The sequence below is a fragment of the Eptatretus burgeri genome, chromosome 1 (genome assembly GCF_056783735.1).
Source record: "Eptatretus burgeri isolate ZD-2024b chromosome 1, Ebu_testis_v1, whole genome shotgun sequence".
NCBI lineage: Eukaryota > Metazoa > Chordata > Myxini > Myxiniformes > Myxinidae > Eptatretus > Eptatretus burgeri.
In genome coordinates this window covers 68,265,844-68,290,617 of record NC_140961.1, presented here as the reverse complement: position 1 = coordinate 68,290,617, position 24,774 = coordinate 68,265,844, and the positions used below count along the sequence as shown (strand labels likewise).

The 24,774-nt window shown below is 43.4% G+C and overlaps 1 long non-coding RNA gene across 1 annotated transcript in view; it reads right to left on the bottom strand.

The window, feature by feature from the left end:
- The window catches only part of LOC147034669 (uncharacterized), a 256,838-nt gene extending 232,632 nt beyond the window's left edge, over positions 1-24,206 (bottom strand). Inside the window, exon 1 of the long non-coding RNA XR_015059656.1 lies at positions 24,003-24,206. This is a non-coding gene — a long non-coding RNA (uncharacterized LOC147034669). The remainder of the gene's footprint in view (positions 1-24,002) is intronic.
- Between the last annotated feature and the right edge of the window lie 568 nt (positions 24,207-24,774).

Genomic DNA, 24,774 nt, shown 5'->3' with positions numbered 1-24,774 from the left:
GACTTCCTCTCCTGTCGCAGCCAACGTGTGGCCCTAAATGGAGTTCTCTCATCCCCCATTCCTGTCCAGGCTGGAGTTCCTCAAGGTAGCGTTCTGGGCCCTGTTCTTTTTCTGGTTTTCATCAATGATCTATCTGACACTCTGGAAAATCCTCTTTATCTCTTTGCTGACGACTCCACCCTCTGCCACACAATCTGTCATCCCTCAGACTGGCAAGCAGCAGCTTCTTCGCTCTCTGCAGATCTGGATGAAATCACAAACTGGTCCATCACGTGGAACATGTCTTTCCATCCTGACAAATCTCACACTCTAACGATGTCTCTCCGAAAGGATCGTTTGGAGACCCCACCCATCTACTTTCTCGACAATCCTCTGGAAGAATTCCTTTCATTCAAGCTTCTGTCTCACTGTCTGTCATGATCTTTCCTGGGAAAGCCACATTTCCAACCTGGCCTTCAAAGCCAGTCACCGAATGGACATCCTTCATCATGCAAAGTCCTTCCTTGGCCCACCTGAGTGACTGACCACATACAAAGCTTTCGTCCACAGCCTAATGGAGTACTGCTCTCCCCTCTGGGCTGGTGCTCCTGCCTCTCAGCTTTCTCTGCTCGGCTTCACCCAGTGGAAACCAAGGTATTTAGGATCATTGGTATCTTCCACGGTGAGGCAGAGTCTTTGGGCCTTTTACTCTCTCACCGCAGGCAGGTCGGTGGTCTTTCCGTCTTCTACCATCTCCTCTCTGCCCCCCCCCCACATCTCCACAGGGCGCACAAGGTGCGCCAGCAACCCCATTCTGGTAAAACTACCAAAATCATGAATCACTGCTCACCTTCACTCTTTCATTCCTCTTTTTTCCCGCCTTTGGAATAAACTCCCTCACTCTCTTAGATCCCATTCTTCCCTCCAGGTCTTCAAAACAGCTGTTCACCACCACCTCTTGGCTTCCCCCATCCAAAACCACGATTTTTTCTACCCTCGTTTATCCACCCCAAACCTACCTCCTTCAAATTCCCTGCTTTCCTTCCAGAAAGTTCCCTGTCGTGCAAGGTCCTGAAAGTCCCCGTAGTGTCCATATTGTATTCCCCATGTTCCCCGACCCATCCCTCTCCCTTCCACAGATCTCCTAATGTCTCTGTTCCTCACTGTTTTGTCCTTCCCTCTCCTGCCCCTCTCGTCTCCTGCCCCCCTTTGTTGTGTGTTCGCTCATATGAGCTTCGACAATGTATCCAAAAAAAAATGGGGAAAGAGGAAGAAAGCATCTCCAGTGCAGCGGCAATCACAAGGAAATAAATAACTATACATGTCGCAACCATGAAACCACAACAGCTCATCAATTATTATGCTTTGATCTCTTTCATTCATTCAGGGGAACACAGAACTCAGCAGGGGATCATCAACACAAAAGAAACCTGTTTCACACGTGGCAATGCTCGCGCACGCTGCGTGAGTCCTGTTCTTGTGTGTGACAGTCTGGTGTGTGTCTTACATGCCGGTACCAAGCACTTTCCCAATGCACTAGCTCCACAATGAACCACGACGTGTGCAACAAATATGAACTACCACGAACTCTCCAACAAAGAAAGGCAACGAGCCACCAACCAACCAGGGCCCCAGGACAGAAGAAGATCCATGAACCACCACACATGCAGTATGCGCCTTTTATTCCCTCCCACAGGGCCCATCCACATGCACCCACTGGCTGACGCAGCCTGACAGATAGTGATTTATGATACATTGCCATTGGCTGGCAAGTGAGGAAAATTCCACACAATCGACATTATGTTGATTTATGGCTTTCTTACAGGGGCACTGTATCAGCAGCACAGCTGCACCTCCAGAGAAAGGATGTAACTAGCAACCAGAAGCCACAGGCTGCATACCCAACAACAACAGGATTAGTTTGTTTACCAGCCCGTCCAATGGTCTTGCGATGACCCCACAATCGTGCTCGTGGGGTACGCTGATTGGCTGTTTGCTAAATGAATTCCATATAAGGACAGATAAACGATGGGAATGGCTCATGAATGTAGGGAGGGGAGAAAGGCAGGGGTGGCAGTGACGAGATCTTTCTAAACGTGCTCCACAGACTCTATCATTTACAGGAACGACACCACACTTACGCTAACACCATTAAATTATTGTAATCTATCACCTATTTTACCCCCCAGACCAGATCTGCAACAATGCATTGAAAAATATAATCGGTTCATTGGCATATCTTGGATTACTGTGATAAGTATCTCATACACAGCACTTTTTGAACTCCACTCGTATGTTCGTGCGCTGTGCCACTTGATTGCTAAACATGCCATGCTAAGTTTTTGGCAAACAAGCAAAGGAGAAAATCTCTGCTCCCATTTGGCTCATTTTTTGGGGAATTTTAAAGACTGTATCAGGACTTGGAATCTCAAACTGCATGTTAAAGACGAATTAGAATTGGCAAATAAAGCTGCTGATTAAAAATGAACAAGTCATGCCTGTTTTGTAGTCTGAATAATGTTCCTTTTCGCATTTGCTGTTGGTTTCTTTTACAGCTTGGCCTCAAGCAATGCCATGAATGGAATAATTAGTTGCATGGATGCTTAACTTCAGTTTTTTTTAATAGAGAAGGTGGTGTGGGAATGGTTTGAAGGTAAGGAAGGGTGTGATTGTTGGGTCTCTATCCCCACAAGCCCCAAAAGGTACAAATGATGGATACTTAATTGCTTAATTATGACTGATGCACTCTAGATCAGTTAAATTGGTTATAAAATCAGAAAACCAAAGTTGGGTGTGGTCATACACAAACGCATGCATGTATTTCTGTCGGAATAAAAGGCATTATGCGCCAGTTGAGATCCTTGGAATTAATCATCTCTGCAATTCAACTCCAGATTTGGTTGCACACAACGCAGCGCACGACCCTGCCCACGCAATGAAGCAAGTCTAAACACGTTGTATTAAAAAAACAACATTCGGAAGCGAATGGATGCGATCGAAAGGAAGCCCTGCCAAAAGCAGGTGGTGTTTTGACCCGCCAAGCACGTCGGGCTAATTCGGAGTCTCCAGGTAACCGCGTGACCTGTTGATCCGTCTCTTTCCCACAGTCTGTAAAGCATCCTTAGTGCTGCAGTGTATTGCGGGACAAGGGGGAAAAAAATCCCAAGGGGCTTCGAATATCCCTAAATCTGCACAAAATTTTACACCTCGAAATGGTGACTGCCAAGTTGCCTAATCTCTCATCTAATTTACCATTTTAAGAACCAAAAAACGAAGGTAGTAGTGTATATTTTTGTTCAACAAGCACCATAATTATATATGGCTCATCTCAGTATATTTATAGCGTCTAAGGTTTATGCAAGTAATGCTTATACGCGTGTTATTTGTTTGAATCTGGCATTCGGTAGATTTATGTGAATTACAAGCTTATAAGTAGAAGATAGACAAATCAACACCACATATGGGATTTGAATCAGGAATCCTTTGTATGAATGTATCATTAGCTTTGGGTTCAGATTGCAATAACTTAAGATGCCCAACACCATACTAAAACATTCTGGAATCAGGCGATGCTTAGAAGGCATTCAAAAAGTTATCTGAACGAGATTCGTCATAATAGTCCATGAAACGTCAACGTTTTTTATTTTGAATACAATGGGATGGAGGTAAATTGATTAAGTTCCAAGGTAGTACTACAGTTACAAACTCGTTCCAATGATGTGATTTAGCCTCGATGCCATCTGCGTATTTCAGGACATGGGCTTTGACATTTTCATCATTCATAAATTTAATGCAACCCAGATGTTCTTTGAATGATCCAAAGAAATGAAAATCTTGTGACAAATCTGGATTATATAGGGTGTGATTTTGAATGTTCCAACCTATACCCTCTTGATTAGTAGCAGTAGAATTTGCAGGATGAAGATGAACATTATCATGTCGTAAAGTTGCACCTTCAGACAGTGTATTTGGCTGCGTGTTGCTGATCTCACTTCAATGCATAATAGGTACTTGTAGTTTTCCAATTTATAATAAAATTCCACAAACAAAAATTTTCAACAGCAGTCAAGGCTTAGCAAACTACAGAATAACAGGGGGAAAGGCTCAAGAGAAACAAAATGAGACACCTGGAATACAGTAGAACAATAATATGTGGATGCATCATTACCACACAAGAGGAGGAATTGTTGAAAAGTGGGAACAATGTCTCATTGGGTAGAGTAGAGTGCAGAGGTAGAAACTGAAGAAACCCTGAGATGGTGGTAGGCAGCAGACTTCAAATGCTGGAAGGAAGGGGTCGAAACAATGGACTCAAGAAGACAGTTCCATAAGCATGAGAATAGGGGGATAAATTAATGGAGGTGACCTTTAAATTTAGACTTGGGGAGGGTAACAAGGAAAGGGTTTCTGGTTGAATGCATGTGACCTGGAGGGGAGTAGTTTGGGCAGAGAGGGGAGATGGCTGATGAAGCAAAACCAGACGAGAACTGATAAAACAAAATCCTGCAAACCTATCAACCTGCCTGCAATGAGTGTGAAGCATACCATGAAACTCAACCTCATGTCGCAAGATACCAGTGAAGTAAAGAGCTTTAGATTCCACTCTTTCATGGGGAGAAAGATTGGAAAAGCAGCAGAAGTCCACAGGGGGAAGCAATATTCCATGATATTTCAGATAAAAGGCCTTGCATACTCTGATAAGCTGAGTATGGCAATATGGAGAATTTTGGGGATGCAACATGCTTGAAAGCTATATCTTAGAGATGTGACCCACCAAAAACAGCTTGTAGCTGATAGTAAGGGACAATAACTCCAAAGACTACACCTCTCCTTGAGACTCACCACAAAAAATAAATAATATAATTTAGCTTGAGATAACTTAGCCATTTTCTTAGGATGGACAAAGTAAATATACGAGTCGTTTCAAAAAACATGCACAGTTACTTTTATCTCAATTACGTTTTCTTAATTTTGCTTTCGAAATATGGATTTTATTTTTGAATTTTGATTAGTTACTTATTTTTCTTAAGATCTGCAGGGAAGCATTCTGCCACAGCCTGCCCAGGAGAGAGATAGGAGATAGGAGATAGGAGATAGGAGATAGGAGATAGGAGATAGGAGATAGGAGATAGGAGATAGGAGATAGGAGATAGGAGATAGGAGATAGGAGATAGGAGATAGGAGATAGGAGATAGGAGATAGGAGATAGGAGATAGGAGATAGGAGATAGGAGATAGGAGATAGGAGATAGGAGATAGGAGATAGGAGATAGGAGATAGGAGATAGGAGATAGGAGATAGGAGATAGGAGATAGGAGATTGGAGATAGGAGATAGGAGATAGGAGATAGGAGATAGGAGATAGGAGATAGGAGATAGGAGATAGGAGATAGGAGATAGGAGATAGGAGATAGGAGATAGGAGATAGGAGATAGGAGATAGGAGATAGGAGATAGGAGATAGGAGATAGGAGATAGGAGAAAGGAGATAGTAGATAGGAGATAGGAGATAGGAGATAGGAGATAGGAGATAGGAGATAGGAGATAGGAGATAGGAGATAGGAGATAGGAGATAGGAGATAGGAGATAGGAGATAGGAGATAGGAGATAGGAGATAGGAGATAGGAGATAGGAGATAGGAGATAGGAGATAGGAGATAGGAGATAGGAGATAGGAGATAGGAGATAGGAGATAGGAGATAGGAGATAGGAGATAGGAGATAGGAGATAGGAGATAGGAGATAGGAGATAGGAGATAGGAGATAGGAGATAGGAGATAGGAGATAGGAGATAGGAGATAGGAGATAGGAGATAGGAGATAGGAGATAGGAGATAGGAGATAGGAGATAGGAGATAGGAGATAGGAGATAGGAGATAGGAGATAGGAGATAGGAGATAGGAGAAAGGAGATATGAGATAGGAGATAGGAGATAGGAGATAGGAGATAGGAGATAGGAGATAGGAGATAGGAGATAGGAGATAGGAGATAGGAGATAGGAGATAGGAGATAGGAGATAGGAGATAGGAGATAGGAGATAGGAGATAGGAGATAGGAGATAGGAGATAGGAGATAGGAGATAGGAGATAGGAGATAGGAGATAGGAGATAGGAGATAGGAGATAGGAGATAGGAGATAGGAGATAGGAGATAGGAGATAGGAGATAGGAGATAGGAGATAGGAGATAGGAGATAGGAGATAGGAGATAAGAGATAAGAGATAGAGATAGAGATAGAGATAGAGATAGAGATAGAGATAGAGATAGAGATAGAGATAGAGATAGAGATAGAGATAGAGATAGAGATAGAGATAGAGATAGAGATAGAGATAGAGATAGAGATAGAGATAGAGAGAGAGAGAGAGAGAGAGAGAGAGAGAGAGAGAGAGAGAGAGAGAGAGAGAGAGAGAGAGAGACACAGAGACAGAGAGACAGAGACAGAGAGACAGAGACACAGAGACACAGAGAGACAGAGAGACAGAGAGACAGAGAGACAGAGAGACAGAGAGACAGAGACAGAGAGAGACAGACACAGACACAGACAGAGAGAGACAGACACAGACACAGACAGAGAGAGACAGACACAGACACAGACAGAGAGAGACAGAGACAGAGAGACAGAGACAGAGACAGAGAGACAGAGACAAAGACAGGTGTTGAGAGACAGAGACAGAGAGAGAGAGAGAGAGAGAGAGAGAGAGAGAGAGAGAGAGAGAGAGAGAGAGAGAGAGAGAGAGAGAGAGAGACAGAGAGACAGAGACAGAGACAGAGACAGAGACAGAGACAGAGAGACCGAGAGAGACAGAGAGACAGAGAGACAGAGAGACAGAGAGACAGAGAGACAGAGAGACAGAGAGACAGAGAGACAGAGAGACAGAGAGACAGAGAGACAGAGAGACAGAGAGACACAGAGACAGAGACAGAGACAGAGACAGAGACAGAGACAGAGACAGAGACAGAGACAGAGACAGAGACAGAGACAGAGACAGAGACAGAGACAGAGACAGAGACAGAGACACAGAGAGAGACAGAGACACAGAGAGAGACAGAGACACAGAGACAGAGACAGAGACAGAGAGAGAGAGAGACAGAGACAGAGACAGAGAGACAGAGACAGAGACAGAGAGAGGTCAAGGACTATCCTGCGCAGAGTGGAGTCATCTGTGTGACGTCATCACCAGAACAATTGTCTCAGCACGCAAATAATAATGGCTGCACAACTCGCTTCAGACTCGTCAGAAAGTGAATTTGACAAATAATCTTCTGATAAAGAATCCTCAGATTACAACGATAGTCAAAATCATGATGTGGAAGGTGTTGTCAGATTGTACATGTACGAACCCGAGGTCATGAAATACCAAGCGTTGACAGCAATTGGGAAGACGTTGAAGAAAGACTCAGAAATAACAACTGGTAGGTGGTAAATCATATCGCTAGAACGTGGTAAATGTGGAGTCTAGTGGAATTTTGATGTCACACTTCTCTGTAATTATTGTGGTGACTAGATCAGCACTCAGTAGAGCACACACCTCCGCCAGGATGAACAGTTTACGTTTTGTATCCCATTGATCGCTTCATTTAAATTCCATCATTGCTATTCTAACCCAAAGCTGTTCCAATCTCATTTGCAAATGAAAGCAATTTAACATATTTAGAAATGATTCATCACTCTGAGTGATTAGTCCATGACATCATAACACGGATTCAGATTGCTGCCTGGTCTTATTGATGGTCGCTTTAGCACCTTTACTTTTTCAAATATAGTTCTTGGTAACTGAAAAAAAAAAACAATGGGATAAATTGTATCCCGGGATTAAGGCATTAAATAGGGAAAGGGGGGGGGGAGTTCATCAAGCATTATGTAATAATTTAGAGAGTGACTGTTGAAGCATGGTGGAGCATTACAGGGGGGTGAAGTGTCAGATTTATGAAAAAATGCATTGAAATAAATTTTTTTAATAGTCTGACAGGTTTCTGTGAAGTCGGTGATAGGGGAGCAGAAAATGTTACATATTCCACTGTTTCGACGTGGGAATTCCCATTTGCTTTATGAGTGGGAGGAGGGTGAGAGAAGAGATGGGACAACTTTGGAAGAGAGAGGGAGGGGGGGGTTGAGGACTTTCAGTGGGAGGGGGTGAATAATGGTTTGAAGGCTCGAGTGCGGGGAGGGCATCGATGCCTTTGGGTTGGAAGTGGAATTGTGAGGACTTGAGGTTTGGGGAGAGAGCAAACATGGGACAGAGTTGAGAGGGAGAAGCTGAGGTTTTTTTGCTGAGTTATCAGAAGTGCCTGTGTGAGTTTACTCACAGTAAAAGTTTGTGTGTGTGTGTGTGTGTGTGTGTGTGTGTGTGTGTGTGTGTGTGTGTGTGTGTGTGTGTTTCACTGTGGTAGGGGAGGGCGTGGTGGTGACACAATCACCCAACAGGTAATTCTCCGATAGAGAGGCTGGTAAATCACAAGTGACAAAATTCAAAAGTAAAAGTCAGACAATAATGATTACAGTTTCTAACTTGTAGACCTTTTTGATGTTGTACGTGTATCGTCATGCATTGTGCAGCGTTTCTCGAGCCCTGAACATTTGTGCCCGCCATGCCTGCATGCCCGGCCTACGCCAGCCAGGCGGAGCACCCACCCACGAATAACAGGAATTAAAATGTGAAAGTTGTTTGTTGCTGTCAAACTATGCACCACGATCACGGACATTAAATATAATTTAAACATTTCATCTGATATGTAACGTACAAAGTTACTGAATGATTACTAAAGTGGTGGCGATCATGGCCGATGCTAAAGAAAAATGCTGGGTAAAAAAATAACACCACTTACCCTCAGTGTCTGGCACTTTTCTACAGCTTTTCTCTCCTTTTTCTTATTTTCCATTTCATTAGATTTATCTCTAATCTTCGTGTGGATCGCGCTGGCTTTCGATCGCTTCAATCTACTCATCCCAAACTGGGAATACAGACTGGTGTCAGAAGAATTTTCGTCAAAATTGGCGCTGCAAATGACGCTTGAAGCAGTTGGGCCATGCCACTTTCCTCTGGTCAGTTTTACTTTGGCTGTCCATGTTTTCCTTACAGTTGGATCTTTTGGGAAACATGCATACTCACACCATCTTTGGATGCATTGCTACAACGAGCAACAATACAGCTAAATGGCATTGTCAGTACATTTTTAGAGATCAGAGATTTTCAGAGCATATGTAGGCCGCACATAAATATAAGTTCTGAAACAAAAGTATTCTGGAGGAGACGAGGTGGGTCACATAATATATGACATAATCACCACTTTTTTATGGGGGGGGGCAGGGCCAATTTAGCATACAAGGAACCAAAAACATAAAAATCTTCGTTTCAAGAAAAAAAACAACCAATAAGTGTTAAGTGAAGCCCATATCTATTCGTTAAACCAAACTACTGAGTGTGCTTTACTTCCTGTTGCCGGAAGTCCGATAGAGAGAGGGAATGAATTTAAATACCACGGCTCTTGTACCAACACCCAGCATGACTGAGAAAGCAGAAAAGCTCAGGCTTGGGCAGCAGTTTATGCTCTCTTGAGCAGCAGGGCAGCAGTTGATTCAGTCTGTCATCCTTCTGAGGTCAGCAAAATTAGTACCGGTGTACTGGAAATAGAGAGCACTGCACCCGTGGCACAGTTGTGGCCACATAAAATGATTCAACCAGCAGTCACAGGCTACACACATAGCTACCAAAGACTTAAAATGATTAATAGTTCGAGTGTCTATTCTGCGTGTGGGAGGTCGGTGGTTCAAACCCCGTCCGATGTCATCTATCACACCAAAGACTTAAAAATGGTATGCGCTGCTTCCTTGCTTGAAACTCAGCATTTAAAATGATAGTGTGTGGACAAGTCATGCTGGGAAGGGAATGAGAAATCACCCTTGGTAAGAAACTGCTTCGGCAGCACCAATGATCTGTGGAGTGTGTGTGTACGATGTAATCGAATGGCTATGATCCATCGTGAAAATCAAGGCCAGAAAAGTAAATGAAACTCGCTTTATCTCTTCTCTAAAATTATTTTACTGCATAATCATATCCGTGTAATCCCCAGTTTGGTCAGGCATCATTGAATAAATTGTGGAGAGCACGAGAACAGTAGTAAATGGGGAGAATGTGAAGATGTGGGTCATTGAAAAAGTTCACAGCCTGACGACAAAAGGACAAAAACATAACCACAATGATTATTATTTAATTTCAAACTTACAATGGAGAAAATTCAGTTGCAATTGTTGTGCAAGTAAGAAGTAGAAAAACAGCAGTTCCATTCAGTGACTTTTTACTTTCAACATGCAGGTCTACGAGAGCTTCGCATTATTGTTGTTGGTGTTGGAGTTCTTGGTGTGGGTCGATTTTTGAAATATGCACCCATTGGTCAGACAGCTGGTGGTTTGTCACACCCACATTTGTAGTTTGACTCCACCCACCATGGCACCCAGACAAAATGATATGGCCACCATGTTGGTTTTCACGGGAGCCTAAGAGTTCAGGCCTGTAGGCCTCTGCTGATTATATACTGTCCTGGTTTGTTGCATCATATTTCCATTGGCTTTGTTTGGATCGAGTGTTAATCATGATGAGGGAACCTGAAAAATCCAGTCATCTGTTGAATAATATAATGAGGTTTAATCAAGCCCATCAGAATGCACGGTAATCAAACGTTGTGTTACGTAATGCAAATTACAAAAAAAAAAAAAATTGCGTTGTGTAGTTTTGAACGGCCCCATATTGGGGTTGAACAATCCGTGAACCTGTGATGAATCAGATTGTTCCGCTATAACCGTGGTGGAGGCTGACATGGATGAGATGTGTGGAGTTAATATTTAATAGCACTTTAAATGTGTGTTTCCCAATCGTGCTGTTCATCTTTTAAGAGTGCTTTAAATGCGCATTCCCCAATTGACCTTTACCAGATTCTGTTGCAGGTTGTGACCATAGTGCGGTCATTCTTGTTAAAAAATAATAATAAAATCAGGCTGGGACCTTTTTGCATGCCTCTCATATGTCAGTGCTGGTTTTTCTCTCTTTCTTTGTTTCCTTCTCTCTGTAGCACGAGACGGGATCGACTATGACATCACAATCAACGATTCCTTTCAGTGAATAGAGTGTTGTTGGGCAAGTTCAGCATTGTGATTTCACATGTCTTTGCAATCATATTTTCTTTGACCGATCATGCATGATTTGTGAATATAGAAGTAGCTGGGCATGTCTCTAAGGCCTAAGTCACATTTGCTCTACGGTGAGGATACGGCGAGCAATCTAAGGCCTCTGAATTGACAGAAACGTGCGGCGGCCGCAGAGTTTCTGCGGTGGCCTCAGGGTGGCCTTACGCCATTTGGCTATCTTTTACAGGTCGTAGGGTTCGCCGTGGAATTATAACGAGGAGTTATAACTTTTTTCATTTCTACGTTCGCCGTAGCAATTCGACAAGCTGAAAAAAAAAAACTGGTAAAAAAAAAAATAATCCATTCGTTACCATCCGTCTGGCCGCACGTTCGCCTTAGGGCCCCCCTGCGGTCGCCTTGCGGGCACCTTGAGGCTACCTTGTGTCTGCCTTGAAAATTCTATGGCCACCGCAGGGCCCCCTTAAGGTCACTGTGCGACATCAAATCAAAGACCGTACGGCAACCCCACGTTTTCGGTCTCCACGATTTCTAAATACGCCGTGCGGCTCCCCAAAATATAAAAGCATATGTGACTGCTACATTGTGTGACCATGGAAATACTGTGGCCGCTGTATAATTGCTAGTGGCCATAGATTTTGGAGACCCCACGGCCGCCGTGGCAAATGTGATTTTGGCCTAAATCAGTATGTCAAGCTGTGTATGTCAGTAATCAGAACCTAATAATAATCAGAACATATTCCAATATAGTCTGAGGTTCCACAACAATAAACCATAACCTTCTGATTTCTGAGAGTACATGCGCATCAACGGCGGAGCCAAGGCACTTTTACCTACACCTCCAATTTTGCTCCTTTTCAGTGTTGGTATTTTGGAAAAAGGAAGGGTATGAATTTTTCTCCTACTTCGCTTCTCCTCAATCAAACTGCTTGTTTTACAAAGTATGATATGGTAACAAGATTTATGTTGTGCCAGCATGCCCACTCACCTTTGCAGACATGCTGTGCCAGGATAGCCGAGACACTGTCTTGCCTCTGTTCGAGCACCGACCCAGCTATTAAAAAGCTGTCACTGGTGTTTCAAAGCAGGACAATGCATCAATGTGGTGCACCATAAATCAGATGGATGTTAAGCCAGAGGACACTCGTCGTTCGTTCGTGGACGTCAAGGATCTCACTATACGTTTCACCAAGACGAGGAAAGTTATCGCCAGCATGCTGAACAAATTCCAAGTGCCTGCTATTACTGACAAGGGGCACTGCATGAGCAGTACAGCTGCATTTCTAGCAGTTATGCAAACCAGCAGCCACGTATTACACATTAATGAAATCTCTTGGTTATCGAATGAAACAGGTCAAGCAGATACCCTTTATTTTAATCTTCCAGATGGGAGTTAAGAGAGCGGCTATCCACTGAAGAGTTTGGCTGGCCGAGCTCACAATTATAAAAGTTCAGCCCTTTGAGCGCTGAAAACTGTCGCATGGAGTTTCACAACAGAATTTTGTTACTCATAAAGGAGGAACTCAAATAACTTCATTGTATTGCCCCAGGCATGCAAAACATAACAAAACTAGTTATTCCAACCAACTTGAATAAATAATATCCTTTTCATATCTACACCATGGCAAAGGACCATGGCGAATTTCTCCAAAAATTAATGGAGAAATTTTAAATCAGAGCCTCGTTCATACTTTTAAAAAGAAGCATATAAGGAGTGGGGGAGAGTTTAAAAATTATAATAGTTGAAGTACCCGATGATACCCGGGGAAATTAAGTGAAATATGTATTTAAATATTTCCTGCATAACAAAGTGGGGAATGTTGGCCTTATGGTTTTGTATGAATTACAAATCTTGGCTGTTGTAAAATGCACTTGAACCACTCTTCCTTTTGTTAATTTTCTTTTTTAAATACACCAAATCACGACAACCTCAACATACGATCTTCACAAGACATATTACTTGATCACTCCCGGGAAAATCCCAGGCAGTGTGTAAGCAATGTACTCACTCGGGCCTGAAGGCAGAGGTGTTATAATAAACCCCTGTAAAGCAATCTTTTAAATAACAGGCACATGTGCAAGTACGATATTAATTCTATTTATTTTGCTGGCAACAAATCACGACAACCTCAACATTGATCTTTACAATACATGTATCTCGACCGCTCCTGGGGGGGGGGGAGGGGGGGAAACGCAGGTGGTATATTGCATAAGTACAAGACCCTATCAAGGCCTAAAGGCCAATTATCTGATTTTTTTTTCCTATTTATTTTTGTAAATCCAAAGATAGCCCTTGACCTTCCTCTGGATGAAAGAGGAGGCCATGCAAAGTTTGGTTGCACTGGTTCCTGCAGGATCCAAATGCATAACGAACAATCAAACACACAAAGGAGGCATCAGGTGGTAGTCTGGCAGGTATGATGAAAATCATGCAAAAGACGTCACTGTCACCTTGACCTTTGAACATAGTTGAAATTTAATACCTGTACCTTGAAGCGTTTGAGTTATCATCTTTTTTATCCCTAATAAAAACCCATATACTTTAACATGAGAAACTTTGTTGCCATGGAAACAACATTAAACATCAATGGCTTGCCACCATTTTGGAAATGCATAATCTGTCCCTGCTCAGAATTTGTAGGTGATATTTTCCAGCTCATTTGCGTTGTTTGACATCATGAAGTTCAAACACTTTTGGTCATATCTGTTTTATGAAAATGACGTCACTGTCACCTATACCTTCGACATATATTGTCATAAAGCATTGACAGCCTCACTGTTGTCCGTCAGAATCCTCTGGTAAAGTTTGACGAAGATAGCTGAAAGTGTTCGCGAGTTATTGTACTCACAGACAAACAAAGAAACACGCATGATACTTACGAAATCCATAAAACAAATTAGACCTTAAAAATAATTGGTGGTTGAATTCAGTAACCCGATATGCAAATTCTCTTCAAATTTCAAGTTAATTGGATGAAAATTGACAATTTTAGAAATTTGGCATATGTTGGCTTTTTTGACCTATGTTGACCTCTAAAATACTTGATCGTTGAATTCAGTAAAATGATATGCAAATTCTCTTCAAATTTCAAGTTAATTGGATGAAAATTGACAATTTTAGAAATTTGGCCTATATTGACCTTTGTTGACCTCAAAAATACTTGATTGTTGAATTCATAAACCTGATATGCAAATTCTCTTCAAATTTCAAGTGATTGGGATGAAAATTGAGGATTTTAGAAATCGCACCTAAGTTGTTGCCCATTGGTCTATGTTGACCTCAGAAATCAATGTTGGTTGAATTCAGTAACCTGAAATATAAATCCTCGTCATATTTCAAGGCAATGGGATGAAAGTTGAGGATTTTAGAAATTCACCTAAGTTGTTGACCTTTGACCTATGTTGACCTCAAAATAAATGGTGGTTCAATTCAGTGACCTGATATGCACATCCTGTTCAAATTTCTAGTCAATCGGATGAAAATTGAGGATTTTAGAAATTTGACAAAGTTGTTGACCTTTGACCTATCTTGATCTTTTGACCTATCGAGTCAAAAAACATTGTCAGCTTCACTTTTGTCCTTTGGAATCCTCTGGTAACATTTGACAAAGATAGCTGAAAGTGTTTGCAAGTTATCGTACTCACAAACAAACATATGATGAAAATTGAAATTTTCAGTGACCTGAAAAATAAAAAATAGGACCACCTGTCCTGAACCTCACCTCGATCAGGAGCAACAGTCACTCAAACCCCCCGTAGACCAGACCCCCTTACACATTGAATTTTTTTTTTAATGCCTTGAACAAACTTTGGTACATCATGGGTGATGAAGGTTATGGTCAACTTTCATTGAAATTGTGGGTGTAGTTCAGAGAAGAGAGCAAATACATGTTTTTGGGGGGGGGGGCTCCCTGTAGACTCCCTTAATGGGTGCAGATTTTGATGCAGTCAATAAAGTTAGGTACATCATTGGTGATGAAGGTTGTGGTCATGTTTCATCAAAATCATGCGTGTAGTTTCGGAGAAGAAAGCAAATACCTATTTTGGGGGGTTCAACGACCCTACCCCTCCCCACCTACCGAAGACCCCTTAATGAGTGCAGATTTTGATGTGGTCTGTACACCTTCATTAGGCATCAGATATTAAGCTTGTGGCAAAGTTTCATCAAAATCGTGTGTTTGGTTCAAGCGATAATGACTGAAGTGTTTACAGATGGACTGACTGACTCACTCACTCACCTACGGACACTGCTCGATCGCACAAGCTCATCTGACTAAAGTCCAGGTAAGCTAAAAATTGTAAACACCCTCAATAAACAAACTTTCTTCTTCATATGTTAAATAAATGGGCTGTCATACTAGGCCATTGCTTAGACTATAAATGTTTAACCAGACGACTTCCAGACAGCAAAGATAAACCCATGGAAGTAAATAAAAATTCGAAGGGACCCGGAGATGTGAAGGCCAAGACAGCTGGCCATATGAACACACGTGATTATTAATAGTATTGGATGTCATGATCTGTGAAGGTAGCTATTTACTGCATTGGATTGCATAGTTTTTTTCTGAAAATATGGAACAATTAAGCTTGACTTGGATACAATGAACCTGAAGCTTCACACAGTGGGGAGGGGGGGGGGGTTAACCGCCCCTACAGGTGGTAATGAGAGCATCTTGTATCCTAAACTCATGTGACATCACAGAACATTGCCCATTTGTACGAGGATTAAACAATAAGGTGGTTTATATCCGCTACTTTGGTGATTACAGAAAAAGAGGAATTCATGGCCACAGTAAAAGCAGTTCCCAAAGTCGCACTGCCAAATAGATCAATACTTTGGTGTACTCGGGTCGGTCTGACTTTTCCCTGTGATTGCGGCTAAGCCATCCCAGCAGTCCAAATGCATCCAATGATTGAAGTGCAATAAATGAAAAGAAAGATGTCAGCTGGAAAAAAAAAAGTGTTGTTCTCATGAATCGATGCCATAAGTGAATATCAGGCCAGACAATGAAGGCAGCAAAGCAACATGTCCTCAAGTACCACCCTGGCAGGTGGAGATCTGGAATCATGTATGGCTCAGCAGAAAGTAGGTCATTTGGGTTTACACAGCAAAGTTTACCTTTTGTCCTCACAACAGCATTCAGGACAGGAATTTGGAATATGTTCAGTGCTGGAGATAACTCGCATATTCTTCAAGAAAGACTCATTTGGATGTTAAACGTCTATCAACTAATGCGAGGAGATGGGATATGTGGAATAACATCCGTGAGGCGCCACGCCTTTGTAATGATACAAAGCCTGCTTGTGCAGCACAAACCAGGGGGTTTTTACTTGACGTATTTTGGAATTTAACCAATACTATACTATAGACACCATCTCTTCCCAAGAAACGGATGACTGAACATTGCTCCTCCCTGGTGCATGCTTCTAAGGGAGCCGCCATCTTGGAGAACTGCTCTACTGACGTCATACGCTCAATGTTGCCAGATCTAAAACAGGCAAAACATGACTCTTACCCATAGATATAACCAGTGTCGGATTTAAGCATAAGCTAAACAAGCTACATCTCAGGGCCTCAAAAATCTGAGAAGACGTGTAAAAATGCATGAATGAGGCCTAAAGAAACTGCGACCTTGGTGCGGGAAACCATCATGACGAAAAATTGCTATTAAGCCGCCAAATCGTCAAATAATGGCAACCACCTTGGCCTGTTAGAATTAATTGCAAAGTTTGATCCATTTCTTTCCAACCACATAAAACAATATGGAAACAGAGGATCTGGGTCTCCTTCATATTTGTCTAAGACAATATGTGATGAACGTATTCAGCTTATGGCTAATAGAGTAAGAGAATCAATTTTGGATGATTTGAGAAATAATTAAAAGGCATTTATGTTTTCAATTTTTGTGAGACCTTCTGGTGTAATTTTTTAACAAGGGGCCTCCAAGCTTTATACAGCTTCGGGCCTCACCAAGTCTAAATCCGGCACTGGATATAACATATGTCGTCTACAACTACAGACATTACATTCTCAAATGTATATCGCCATTTTAAGATTACTTATTGACTGCCCTTCCGAAATATGCATTGGGAAGAAGATAATTGGTTTCGGGTCGTTTATTGTCACATATCATTTCCACATATCTCATGTGATTGTGAGATGGACAGGTGACCATGATGGGTGGGAGGTGAGGGGGGGTTTGAAGGCTTGCAGTGGGGGAGGGGATTAGCATTCTCTCAAGCAGGGCTCAAACCCATGTTATAAAAGGTTCTTGTCCAAGGTAATTCTTTAATTTTCATGGTGTGTACATATGCATCTGGAAGATCATTGGTTTTGTGCTGTTTATTGTGATATTTTCCGCATATCTTGTGGGTTTATGAGTTGCATAGGTGTCTGCGACAACCCCTGACCATGGTCACATATCTTTTCCGCATATCATTTCGATTGTGCTTTCCATGAAGTCACGAATGGCATAAAAGAGTTAAATACGTATTCCAAAATTTCAATGAGATCATTATTTTGATCATGCTTTCTGTGAAGTCACCAATGGCATAAAGAGTTAATATATATTCCACTGAAGAAATACAACAATTTGCCCTTTTGCTTTGAAGAATGGGAATAAAGTGAAAGTGGGGGGCAGTATTATATAAGAACGATTTCTAAGCGGGGGCAGTATACTATTTCAATCATAATTCTGTGTGGCACATTACCAAGTGTTTCAAAATGATGCAAAACTGTTGTTAAGCCTGTAACGTGTGTGTGTGTGTGTGTGTGTGTGTGTGTGTGTGTGTGTGTGTGTGTGTGTGTGTGTGTGTGTGTGTGTGTGTGTGTGTGTGTGTGTGTGTGTGTGTGTGTGTGTGTGTGTGTGTGTGTGTGTGTGTGACACACCGGGGTATATCTTGAGAATTGCCATATCGCGATATTGATGACGGAATATCGTGGGATCCTCACTGCTTTTATCGTTGTTGGACCACCAATTTACCGCCATTTTTTTTCTTTTCACTGAATTACCCACAGCATGAGCGGGGAGGGTGACATCCAGCCATAACAAAGCACAATCAGACCTGCCAGGACAGATCGTCAGCGTGGATGGCATGTCAGGACAGAAGAAGAAAGTGAGGCTGTCCGAGCAGCGGCATCGTGTCTGCCTCAGGGAGACACAAGAGACAAGAAGAACTGAAGACAGTCAACAGCATCAGCAGCACCGAGTGGGAATGAGCCAAGAAGAACTTGATGCCATGAGAGCGGAAAACAAAGAGAGGGAACAGCACCGCCGAGGGGAAATGAGCCAAGAACAGATACAGGATATTTGAGCTGAACAGAGAGGGCGCCAATGTCAGAGATGGATGTATTATTAGTTGGTGATATATGTATATATATATATATATACATATATACACACACACACACACACACACACACACACACACACACACACACACACACACACACACACACACACACACACACACACACACACACACACACACACACACACACACACACGACAGGCGACTGTGACGGGTGGGGAGGTTGTTTAAAAGCTTGGAGGGGAGTGGGGGGGAGGGGGGAGAGGATTAATGCCGTAGGGTTGAAAGGGGGTAGTTGAGGACTTGATTTTGGAGGTGGCCATTGAGGACGGGGTTTGTGAGAGGGGTGCGAGGGTAGTTGAGGGCTTGCAGTCACAGTTTGCACTCCATGGAATTTCCATGGGTCCCTGCTAGTCCTATATAATAATATGCTTATTCTGTTTGTTGGTTTCTCTGTATATCCGACAATCTTCTCTTAAACTACTCGACCAGAGGCTGTAATACACACATCATTATAAAGGTCTTTGTCAGAGGAGTGCCAGTTGGATATATATATATTTTTTCTGCATTACGAATTACCTTGTATGGTTTTTATTTTGTCGTTTAGCTTACATAATTGCTATTTTTACTGAAAAATCGCAATTTTTTTTATTTATTTTTTTTGCATACAGTCGAGGCTCGTGGAACAGCGAGAACACAGAATGGATCAGGATGCAACATAACAAAAGGAACAGCAGAAAGAGAAGAGGGAAATGCCAATGGCATGGCTGAGGGAGAAAATAAACGGAGAATAAAAACAAGGGATACATGGTAAAGTTGAAGTGTAGAAGAGAATGCAGGATAGATGGACACAGCTAAGCAAAAAACAAAAACAATTGCAGGTGTTGCTTTAATTAGGGTAGAAAGGATCATGGTTTTGAATGGGAGATGATTTGAGATGGTGGTGGGTGAAGCCAGAAACATTATGGCCAGAAAATGTGTCGCACAACATTATGGAACCAAGCACTCAGGGTTGTAGTGTTCTTTAGGTTTGTGCCAAACATGCATTCATCTGTTTGTCAAGAACATGGTGAAGGATGATTCATCTGACCATAATAACATTTCTCCACTGCTCGGTCGTCCATTGCCTGTGCTCTTTGCACCATTGGACTCACAAATGTGCATTGCCAGATACGATGAGCAGTTTGTGCACTGCAACCCAACTCTGGTATCCTTCTCTGCAGAGTTTTTGGCAGACCATTTTTGATGAAACTGGCTGCTCGTGCCCCAGGTTGAAATTTACCATCAATTTATCTGCAGTTGCTTGCCTACTTTGGCTTCTTTGACTTCAAATTAATGCATGGATATCACAATCCTGGAGTATGTGCTTCTGCCCACTGTTGCCCTTTCCTGTTGATTTCTTTCCCTCGGAGTTCTATGCCGACATCACCTTTGACACAGTTGCTTGTGAAACATTAGCAAGTTGAGCTGTCTTTGTCACTGAAGCTCCTGCCAAATGCGCCCTTACAATCAACTCCTCTTTCAAAGTCACTGAGGTCTCCTCTTGCAGCAATGCTAGCCATAATTTTCAGCAACCATGCTTGTGCAGCATTTTTATACATGACCCTAAGCATGCTGGGATGCTATTTGCTTAATTAACACATGGGGCACACCTGTGTGGAAGCCATTTTTAGCTCGCCTGTTCGAAGAACAGAGAGCTATGGCGATACCCCCGGCGTGAGCGTGAGCGTCAGCGCGAGCGTGAAAATGTTAAATTTTTTGTATTACGGAAAAACTCCTCAACGGATTTCGACGAAACTTGGTGGGGGGGGTGAGGTATGGTCCAAGGATCATGCCATTAGATTTTGGACTTGGGCCCCCCCCCCGCCAAAAAAAAAATTGTTAGAGAAATTTTTTTTTTGCATTTCTACATGTTTTAAGTGATGTGCAACCCCCCCTCAAAAAAAATTGCTAGAGAAAAATTTTTTTTTACTTTTTTTTCAACAAAATTTCGATTTCTTTTTTTACATTTCTACATGTTTTAAGTGATTTCCACCCCCCCCCACCCTTCAAAAAAAATGTTGGAGAAAAGAACTATAACTGTCAGCACTGTTGACATATTTAATGAATAAGATATAAGGTTCACTTGAGTGACCCAGCAGTATTGGCGGCGGAGGTTTTGCACTCTCCAGAGTGCTCCCCCTCTAGTTTCCTTTCTAATGTTTTTATCTACCACACTGTTTTTTTATATGCCCGATATATATATATATATATATATATATATATATATATATATATATATATATATATATATATATATATATATCGGGGCGTATTATGTGATACCAGTCGTCCGTCCGTCCGTCTGTCTGTCTGTCTGTCTGTCTGTTCCTGTCCGCACTCTAACTCCCAAAGTTTTCAACTTTCACGTTTCATATTTGGTACATAGGTACAGACTGTGGAGACGGTGTCATGACATACGTTCGTCATCAAAAGTGGTTGCCATGGCAACCAGGATGCTGTTTTCCATCAGTTCCTGTCCGCACTCTAACTCCCAAAGTTTTCAACTTTCATGTTTCATATTTGGTACATAGGTACAGACTGTGGAGACGGTGTGTAGCGACATACGTTCGTCATCTAAAGTGGTTGCCATGGCAACCAGGATGCCGTTTTCCATGAAGTAGCACAATTCTGTATATACCTTCTTGTTAGGGCATATATTGTGCTCACTTGCGCTCTTGTTACTGATTACAATATACAAATACATATATTGCTTTATAATTATACTTCACTGCAATGCTTTATAAAAAAATATTAATTATTGGACTCGTCTTTTAAAAACGATAAATGTATAAACAGGCGAGCATTGGGTGGCTTTGACACCAACTCAGGTTTTCAATATACTTGGTGTCCCTCAGGTGTTTCCATTTTTATGTTGTTGTCCACGACCTGTATATTTCAGTGAGGTCTCAAGGCAGAGGCGAAAAGAGACTAGGGTAGTTGAGCAGGGGGGTACGGAGTGTAATCAAGGACAAGCAAAAGGTATTTATTCAGTATAAAATAACAGGACTAGAGTCTAAATCTCATCAGGCGAAGAAGAAACAGAGATTAGTTAAGAAAATAACTCAGCAGACTAAAGGGAATATGAAAAGGAGATAGCCAAAAAGATTAAATATAAGAGCAAGGCATTCATTAAGTACAGTATGTAAGAGGTAAAGAAGGGGTTTGGAGGAGAGTGTGCTAATTGAGGATGAGCATGGAAAATGTTAATTGTCTCGATCTCCAATATACCTAAATAACCACGCAGTCTACTACCGGGGAAAACACACCCTCGACGGGCTCTGTCGAACCGGGTCACTCTTGCGACCTCGGTCCAGTGTAACCGAGCGGAATTACCACAGTCCGTCGGACCCAATGACAACTTACCGGCCCAAACGGCCTCACCGATTCTCAATACGCACCGTGCTGGGTCAATGGGAGAAAGCACAGAAAAACGAACTGGAACATTTAACACGGGGGTTTATTGATAAACAATAATCGGGGAGGGGAGCACACAAAGAGCAGAGTTTTCAGACTAAAGCCTGTATCTCACTGGGCTGCGAAAGCTCGCGACAAAATGTGAACGGGATTCTCCAAAATGTCTGGAAACGTTCGCGGTGGTTCTCAATTTCCTCGCACGAGTCGCAGGACGTCGCTCTGGTGTCGCTGGAATTTTGAACATGTTCAAAAAATTCGTGTGACAAATTATATCTCAAAATGGTCACAGAGTCATCGCGGTTGTCTCGAACCAGTCTCGAACCCTTCTTAATTTAGTTTCCATGAGTCAGAAGGTGTGACAAATGTGACATGCAATGTAATGTTTATAGATTCACAATAGTTCAATCCAGATATAACTTTTATAAAAAAAACAAAAAAAAACTCATAGTCCATATTGTAAAACCAGCATTGTCTGTCCTCTTTCTCTCCTGTTCTGAGTAATGGCCTTCAATGCAAGTTTTTCACTTTCCCATCATTCATAAATCACATCACACATATTTTTACATAAAATATGGTCACACCCACAAGCCCCTATCAATGAACAATTGGGTCACACACAATGTTTGTGGGTGCAACGTTAACAAGTAACAGAACACTTTGAACAATCAGGCTTGGTCAGCATTCTCCTGCAATCCCACCATTCTGTTCAGCCAGGGCACAGCTCCCACACGCGTGCGTACTCCCACACGCATGCATTGTAGTACTCAGTCCGGTACTCTCTTACTCGTTTCCCAACTGACAATATGATTGCTGGAAGGGAGAGGCCATATATATATATATATGGTCCCGATTTCTCAATTGTCACGCACAGTTGTAGTGAGACTGTTGCACGACCGTCGTATGACCGTCGCGCGACAGTTGCATGTGCCAAAAAAAATCTGTTTTGTCACCTGAACGTCGCACGACATGTATGCGAACTCCAGGTGAAGTTCATCCCAAATTTCGCCGGGAGTTCGTGGGACATTCGTGCGATATTCGTGAGACATACGCAAATGTGTTTTAGTATAAATTCAGTGCGATTCCAAGTAAAAATTATCGCTGTTTTATCACAATTTGGTGTCTCCAACGAGTCGTGAGCTGTCGCTGCCCAGTGAGATACAGGCTTAAAGCAGTGCAAACAATATACAATGAAAAACACTTAATCAATCCTACTTAAAGACTGGGCGCGCACGCACACGCGCACACACACGCACGGACACACACACGCACGGACACACACACGCACGGACACACACACGCACGGACACACACACGCACGGACACACACACGCACGGACACACACACGCACGGACACACACACGCACGGACACACACACGCACGGACACACACACGCACGGACACACACACGCACGGACACGCACGCACGCACGGACACGCACGCACGCACGGACACGCACGCACGCACGGACACGCACGCACGCACGGACACGCACGGACACGCACGGACACGCACGCACGGACACGCACGCACGGACACGCACGCACGGACACGCACGCACGGACACGCACGCACGGACACGCACGCACGGACACGCACGCACGGACACGCACGCACGGACACGCACGCACGGACACGCACGCACGGACACGCACGCACGGACACGCACGCACGGACACGCACGGACACGCACGGACACGCACGCACGGACACGCACGCACGGACACGCACGCACGGACACACACTCACGGACACACACTCACGGACACACACGCACGGACACACACGCACGGACACACACGCACGGACACACACGCACGGACACACACGCACGGACACACACGCACGGACACACACGCACGGACACACACGCACGGACACACACACACACGCGCGCACGGACACACACACGCACGCACGCGCACGGACACACACGCACGCACGCGCACGGACACACACGCACGCACGGACACGCACACACGCGCACACACACGCACGCACGGACACACGCACGCACGGACACACGCACGGACACACACACGCACGGACACACACACGCACGGACACACACACGCACGCACGGACACGGACACGGACCTCAATGGCCGTGGCCTTGATTTGCACCTGTCCGCCTCGTGCGGTCTGGTCGAGCTTGTCCGGTGACGGGACTCGAACCCGCCGCCAACAACGCAGCACCAAGCACCAGGGACCAGGAACGACGCCACGCACGCTAGCAGGCAAGGCTTATTCTCCTCTTTCTCTTTCTTTCTTTACGACGGGGCAAACCTTCCTCGACGACGGCTCGCACCACCTCGTCTTATCCTTCCCCTCCCCCGCGGGTCGAGGGAAAACGCTCTGAGGTACTCGCCTCCGGATTGGACGAGGGTTGTCGGGCGACTCGTGGCCGCCGTTGATTGGACGAGCTCACGGTGGGCGGAGGGAACCTCACCCCTGTACGTCACACGCTGCACGTGGACGATGGATGGGGATGGTGCGAAAACGAAGGATGAAGATTTAAAGATATTAAAAAAACTGACTATAAAAGTAACTCGTAGCGCACACACGAAATTCCCATTAGACAGAAGGACGGGACCCTGACTATAAACACATACTTGTTTTTGTATAAACACATACTCAAAATCACTGAACTGCGGGGACTGCTGTCTGTTTGTGTGCAAATGGCTTCCAGATTCGTAACAATAACACTGAGTGCAATTGGAGCGATAACTGCATGTAAGGTCTGTGGGTGCGGAAGTGGTGCGTGCCCCCTTGTTCCACGTCCTGTTATTACCATTATACCACAATGTGTAATTTCAGGAGCAAAGCAGATCTCAAACACACACACACACACACACACACACACACACACACACACACACACACACACACACACACA